Raw genomic sequence first — 7,941 nt, 5'->3', positions numbered from 1 at the left:
CAGGCACAGGGATTTAGCTGCTTCCAGACGGTTATTAAATCAGCTCAGCTACCTATACTATCACTCTGCATCTGTTTACAGCTTCACCTTTGAAGTACAACATAATAATGTCAAGTGCCATGTTGGGTACAGTACAATCAGTCTCTGAAATCCGCGCCCCGTCCCACAGCTTTTAATTTTCCTTCCCCTGTAAACTGTGCGAGGAGGGAGAGGCTCTGTCAAGTCGAGGAGTGAGATACTTCTCTTGTAGTTGTGCTTTGTTCCATTAGAGGGGGCTAGCGGACCCATGTCTGTTTTGAATTGCTCAGGGAAGTCTTAATTTGCTCAGCTACTTTGGCTTTTTCTATATCCATCACTTTGAATATTATGTGGAAGTATTTGCCTGAATTTCACTTTGCTGATAACTGACCCTTTCACCCCAACCATGCGTGGGTTAAAGTGTTAGCACTGATTATGTTATTTGCCAGTGTTTTCTTTGCCTCTCGGTATTAAGTATTGGCTTTGCTATTTGTGTTCACATGAGAAAGGGCTGGGCACTACTGTATGTAAAAACAGTATTGTGAGTATTGAAGTAATGTCAAAGTGATACTCCCTGTTTCCTATAAAGTGTCTGGAGCACTGCTGTAGTGGCTAACTGCACTGCACTGCACTGATTCTCCCATCGCACCCAGCGAGTGCCCCTTCCCACTTCCCTTCAACCCACCTCCTAAACCTTGGCCCTCCCTGCATCCTGCGTCATGCATGCGATCTAATCCCTCTTGTGATGGCGGAGGAGTAATGACAATTCTGTAGTTGTGATACAACACACCCAGCGCTGTAAGAGTTCTGCACATGCCCACTGTGTGGCCACGTCAAGTGCTGAAGTTTGCTTGCAGCATTTTAATTGCTTGCTCATGAAAATCAATTATTGTTTAATAGAGATTATATTATTATTGTTATAACCACATTTGGTTGTTGTGGTATTTTTTTTTCTTGGTATATTCGAAGTCTGCTTCTTTTGGATATGAAAGTTTGCTAAAAATGTTTTTTATTAGAAAAAAAGTGTCGCATTATTCTATATTATATGGGGGGAAAGCCTGTTTGTTGATTGTGAAACATATGAACTGATGTTTTCTGACTATTCATGTCTGTATTAGACATTTTATTTGCAAATCTATTGTTCGATTGAAATGTAAACTATTAAGAGATGGTACACATCCGTCATTGTATACAGTCTGACACCATCATTAGATGGACTTTTAGTATAGACGCTCATTTATACAACCTGTGATAATCAGATATAGTTAAATGTTTAAGTCATTGGGGCAGTTGTGTAATGTTTCAGAATGAGGAAACTACAATCCTTAAGAGACGGTATATCCAAAAGGTCCCCAAGATGAATAATACTGTTATGTATTCCATTTATTTCCTTGGAAATATCACGTTGTGAAAGGTTTCCCTTTTACTAATTGTGCAGTAATGCAGGGCTGGAGTAAAGTCTAACCTATGGTGGTGATGATTTATGTGCTCTTAATAATGTATGAAACTGTTTGAGTTTTGTTTTACTGACTGATTCTTCTGGTGCATTTTCTGGCTTGTTCAAATGTATTACAATGACTTGCAGACAGCTTGGCCCAGCGGCATACTGCTTCGGGGTTGCACTGAGACGTTAAGTTATGAAAAAGAAGATTTTAGCACATGAAATTGCATGCTATAATAAACCAACAATAGTACTGTGTGTGTGATTCTTGTCTTGATTTGTCTTGTTATAGGATTAGATGCTGGAGCACATTTACAACAATTAACAACAAGAGGTAAAATCCACCAAAAAAGGTCGAATCCATACAAGTCTGTATAATAACGGCCATCAGTCAAACAATACTGTTTGCTCTGGGTCTAAACAGAGCGCGTTGTGTGCGACGTCTTCTTTTGCGCATGCGGGCCGCTTTGAGGGTTCACACTAGAGCACGTTTGCTGTCACATTTTATTTGTAGTGTGAACAAGCGGACAAAAAAAATCGGATTTGATCAAAAAATCGGAATTGAGCATTAAGACCTGCAGTGTGAACGTAGACAAAAAAATGACCTCTAGATCCACCCATGCATCCAGGCTGGAGAACTGAGAGAAAGCCCACCCAGATATGAGGGGAACATTAAAAATCCACACACAAAGGCCACCAGGCTGGATTCAAACCTGAGACCTTTGCGCGCCAAGGTGACAATGCTAACTGCTACACCACTGTGTTAATGATTTTTCTTTTCAATGTGATTTCCTAGGATCTTTTTTTAAGTAGAATATCACAATGATGCACCCACATTGCTTCAAAATGCAGCAGGACTATACATTCCTTCCTGCGTGATTGTTGCAGTGCATTTAAACTAATCAAATCAAAGTGGCTGTTAAAAGTGTGGACTTAAACATGAGGTGGTCAGTGTTATTGTGAAGCGTTCATTAGAAATCTCTTATTTCCTAACAGGCTAAGTATGTGTGTGAGCCTGCTGTGATGTGGTGACCTGGTTTTCAATATATTTAAACGGAGTATTGTGCTTTGTGTTCCCACGTACATCCCTTATGAAACAACAGGCTGGACAGGAAGGGCCAGCATGGCACCGACACAATGAGAACCGTAGGTGTGTTTCTCATAACTGACTGCAGCGGGACATAGTTGTTGTTTTTTTTAAACCCAAGATATGTTGTAAACAGAAGGGCGCCATCAAGACTGTTTTGTTTTGGGTTTTTTTTAATGAGGTGCAACACAAGGACCAGATATATTTAATAAGTGTATAAAACTGGTGATCAAAAAACAATTTCAAACTACGCAGTCCTTTTTTACAGATTTATTATGTGAAAACTGGAGCTGCATATGAATTTAAACAGAAACTTCTAATGGATAGTTTTTTGCAAAGTGAAAAAAAGGTATTAGAGACTTTTTACCTAAGTAAAAGAATCATTTTTAAATAGCTTAGTAGTTCACAGGATGTATATTTAAATATATTTAAGTTCTTGAACAAAATGTACTCACGTGAAATGGCACTGTTAGAATCATATGTATGATATTTTTCGATTATTTTAGAAATATTTATGTGTATGTATCTTTAACATTGCAGCTGTTGATGATTTTAATTACAGATATATTGCTCTGTAACTTGATCTATAATTGCACTCAAAATATAAAGTGCATGGAAATAGTTAAATGAAGTATAACTACATAAAACCTGAGTAAAGTACTTGCGTTAATGGTCCTATCTGTGCTCTCATCCAGTGGTGGGATTGTACTCTAGTCCAATGCATTTGGGGTGCAGGCAACTAGAGAAGGAGGACCATGTTTCAGAGGGACCATGTACAACCGATTCATCCCTTCTATACATACCCCTGGGCACCATCTACACTGAAGTACTGCAAAATTCTGGGTTTACATTTGGTTAACTTGAGTGTGAACTATGGAAACAAAGACTGAAGAGACTGAAGAAGTCACTTGGATGTGTTGAAACGTTTCTCCCACTGAAAACGCTACGTCCAGATGAACAGACTCAACTTTTGGAGATATGGAAACAAAGGTTCTTCTATGTAGAAGTGAATGAATTAATACAAGAGGAGAACATATCATTATTTTATGACTGTACCAACTATTGTACTATTAAGCCAAGGAGTTATATGGTCAGCATCAGCACCACATATGTTTACAACACTAAGAAAAGGAATGAGCACTCAAAGGTAAGAACTTGGGACTTCTGTGAAACCCCAGTCTGCCTTGTCATGAAAGAATGAAACATTAGTGTTTGAAGCTGCTGAAATCCAAGAATAAAGCAACAGGAAGTCTATGTGTAGTTGCACACCCTGAATATTTCATGATTACACCTACTTTCTCACCTGACAGCAGCAACTGTATATGATATAGATATGAAATAGATAAGAAAATCTATGAAATAGATATGGAAACCTCCATCTATACCATAAAAACCTCCAGAGCCAAGCACAGACATTCACGCCACTTGCAACTGCATTTATTTTGAAAAATGGAGAACAGACTCCTACTTGGCCCAGTGTGTTTGACACTTCTCATTTAAGATGAGCCCTGACTTAAAAAACAAAACAAAACAGACTCGTGTTATCAGTCAAAGCTGCACACCAGCCAGCGCCTCCTTTCTGCATAGACTGAGGAGCAGTGACAGACGCATGCGCGGTGTGGTTGTCAGCGGGTTGGTTGGGCTTGTGTTTACAGCTCGGCTGGATGCTGTTGTCTGCTGATGTTATTTGGGAAGTGCAATGTTGTGCCAGCCGCCGTTGGAATAAAAATAAAAGTGGGAACCAAGGTAAGCTGTTTTGCACTTGCGCACGCATTTATACTCGAGGTTAAGCGTGACTGTCTCCCTGGTCAGGAGGAAATATACCTGTTTGTTGGTTGGAAGTGCCAGAGTAGCATGGCTAGCAGGCGTTAGCTATCCAGCCATAATACTGTAATGGCCTGTATGAACACTCTGTCCATCGCGGGGCCAGGCAGCGGATTTATCTTAAAGTTATTTGCAACCCATTTACCTAAGAGTTTGCATTGATTGTGTCGTGTTGACGGAAGTGTCTGGGGAAATGTTCACTGTGCGATTAAACATTTTGGTCTGACTTTGAGGCTATAACTGCTATAGCTGTATTAGCTAACGTTAGGCAGGTTGGTGAGGGCTAACTGAAGCAGTAAGTGAACACTGGAGCTAGCGAGCTTCGCACGTTTTAATCGAGAGAAATAGATTAGTGCCTGCTCAGGGACAGGTGTGGTTTAATAGGCTGACAGGTAGCAGTTTTGCCTATATCCACATGGAAATGAATGTGAATGCTAAGCATGCCAGATTGTGTGTAGATGTTGCAGTTGTCACTGTAGTGCAGAATATGGACATATATTAATACTTATCAATGCACTCATTATCAGATCGGATCGGTCCTTCCGTATGTTATGCAGTGCGATGGGGACCTCATGAATAAAAGGTCAAATAGCCAAGCATGTACTGAAGGCATATGTGATATTAATATACAAGTCAATAACTTCATAAGATCAGCAGCAGATATTAGAATTAGGCTGTCGGTGCTTTTAACGAGCCTTTCATGCTGTCATTGTTTCAAGAAGACGGAAACTTATAGTGCTATTACAAAATGCCCTGCAGGTATTTGCTGTACTGTTATAGTCACGTGCCAAGGGAATAACCAGGGAGGTTATGAAGTTCTTTCCTGGAATAACTTTATTATTATTATTTTTTAAATCATAGGCAGTCTGCCCTGCAGGACCCATTAACTACCAAAACACAACCTTGGAACAAAACTAGCTGTTTAAATACATTAATAACATTTCGCAAAAGGCCTCATTTTCCAGGGTAGTCCCCTTCAACCTTTTAAACTAACTTCGCTGACCCTGATTTCAATATATCAGAATGAGTGTGTGCTGTGTTACAGCTTCCTCTATGCTCTGTTTTACACTGTTAACATTGCACATTGTCAGTTCTTTAATGAGACAAGTTGTGTCAACACAAACTGACCAGAAGTTATATGCCATATTCCTCTCACTTAATGCTGACGACTACTGTCTGTCTATCTGTCTGTGAGCTTGAACAGTTTCCATCAGTCAGCTGATTGTTCCTGTTGTATTTCCTGAAACTCCAGTATTACGAAGCAAAGCTCGTTGCATATAATGCATTCGGTGCATGCGCTCGATAAGAACAAAACAAAGCCAAAAAAAAAGATTAGACTTTATGTAAATATTTGTTCTATTAACCATCAGCAGCTATATTAGAAGAGGAGGAAAGCCAGCACATTCACAGCTATACTTTATGGAAGCATTATGTTATGCATGTGTTTTCTTCCACATTACACAGTAACATACATAATGCTGGTTTTACTACAGATGCTTATGCACAATAAAGTACTTTATTTGTCTGATAAACAGACCGCTATATGGAGATTGCTATGATTGTTAATTTATGTGGTGTTGATAATATCAGGAACCACTTCATTCATCACTTATGGTAATTAAAACTTATGTTATCTGTTTAACATTAATACTTTTGTGGCTTTAGGGACAACTTAAAAAGCTGCTGAGAGGCTAAGATTGGGCCGTGCCACTTCTCTGATATGTTATCTGGAAAATGTCTCACAGAGATTCTTTCTTTCCTGTATCAGCAAAGAAAGAAGCGACTTACTGTAAAGTGCACTTAACAATCAAAAAAGTAAACAGCGATCACAAAAAAGTGACCAATAAACAAATACCAAACCCACTCCCCCAAATACAAACACATAAATGACATGCACAGGGGGCGATCGTGGCTCAAGAGTTGGGCGTTCGCCTTGTAATCAGAAGGTTGCCGGTTCGAGCCCCGGCTTGGACAGTCTCGGTCGTTGTGTCCTTGGGCAAGACGCTTCACCCGTTGCCTACTGGTGGTGGTCAGAGGGCCCGGTGGCGCCAGTGTCCGGCAGCCTCGCCTCTGTCAGTGCGCCCCAGGGTGGCTGTGGCTACAATGTAGCTGCCATCACCAGTGTGTGAATGTGTGGATGACTGGATATGTAAAGCGCTTTGGGGTCCTTAGGGACTAGTAAAGCGCTATATAAATACAGGCCATTTACCATTTACCATGCACATAGCTCAGCTAATATAAGTATATTACATTATATTATTATTAGGCCCTTACACCATAATAATAAATATCAACCACTAAAGACAATAAAGCAGAGTAAAGATGTCAAACTGAATAGATTTTAGCACCTCCCTCTATCACTACTGTTCAGATGTTTTTTTCCATATCTGGACTGAGATGCGAGTAACACCCCTCATACACACCTGTTTTTGGACAACTGATGTAGACTGAATGGCGAGGGCACCAACTGTTGTGGATTAGTGTTTCAGTGCATGTGCTGTGGGTGAGATGACTCTAATTCATACATTAGTTACATTAGAGTTCAAAAGTTCCCGGGCGTTTGATAACGGTTTACTTTTGGGGGAAATAATGTTTCCGCCAAATAACCAACGAATTGGACAAGTCTGCATCGGCCTCAACTTTGCACAACTGGATTTTGTTGCATGTACTGCTTCTTTGGAGCTTTATGGAGTTATTAAGCTCATTTGTGTCACACTGATGGATGCATCAGGGGCAATTAAGGGTTCAGTATTGTCCCCAAAGATACTGAGCAAGTGTTTCTGTGGTTAGTGAATTACCTGCTCTTCTTCCCAAGTAACAGCTATCCTCATGTTCAGTGTTAATCAAATTTAATTAATAATTAAAAAAAATGTATAGAAAAGACCTGATTACCTTCTGGATTTTAAATGTTATGACTTGGTGGATTAGACGTATTTCCGTCCTCAGTTTATGTGGCTTCTTATTAACGGTAGGGGGAAGCAGTTTATTGGTAAATAAATGTCTGCAGACTGTTGTAAAGCTATATCTAGCTAGCTGTACTGTACCTTGTATGGATGCAGCTGATTTGTATTTGATTCTTAATCATTCAGTTGCATTAGATGAATACCCATGTTGCATGAAACACTTGTGATACTCCATTAAAATCTGTGTCATCACCTAGGTGCACACAAAAACACTGAACACAGACCGAGCAGAAACTAAAAGTGGGCTCACTCAATCATCTGGACTGTTTGTGTTGAGAAGACATTAGCCTGATATCCGCAGACAGCTGGTTAGTATTAGCTGCCCAGCAGGGACCGACTGAATAAATTAGAATCCACATACTGTTCAGTCCACTTCCACGCCCTCATACTCTGTAGCTAGAGATAGCATCTCATCAACAACCACAGGCCGAGAGCTCAGATCACTATGCAGATCTGCGCCTCTTGCAAGACAACATTGTATGCACTGCTCACGAGAGTTGTCTTCTGTGTTTTTTCCTTGATACTCAGTAAATAGAAGAGCTATTTTAAGGTTAAATACATACACACACAAACCCACCCACATTTTTAGATGTGTGATCCAAAAATAG

General features: G+C 40.0%; 1 protein-coding gene across 2 annotated transcripts in view; it reads left to right on the top strand.

Annotated features, from left to right (window-relative positions):
- Positions 1-4,154: 4,154 nt before the first annotated feature.
- The window catches only part of rabgap1 (RAB GTPase activating protein 1), an 81,453-nt gene continuing 77,666 nt past the window's right edge, over positions 4,155-7,941 (top strand). For both annotated transcript variants that reach the window (XM_026174139.2, XM_026174138.2), the window contains exon 1: positions 4,155-4,292. The gene's annotated coding sequence lies outside the window, so the exon portion shown is untranslated. The remainder of the gene's footprint in view (positions 4,293-7,941) is intronic.

The sequence above is a fragment of the Astatotilapia calliptera genome, chromosome 7 (genome assembly GCF_964374335.1).
Source record: "Astatotilapia calliptera chromosome 7, fAstCal68.1, whole genome shotgun sequence".
NCBI lineage: Eukaryota > Metazoa > Chordata > Actinopteri > Cichliformes > Cichlidae > Astatotilapia > Astatotilapia calliptera.
Note: the sequence above shows the minus strand (reverse complement) of the source record. Positions and strands in the feature narration are given on the sequence as shown.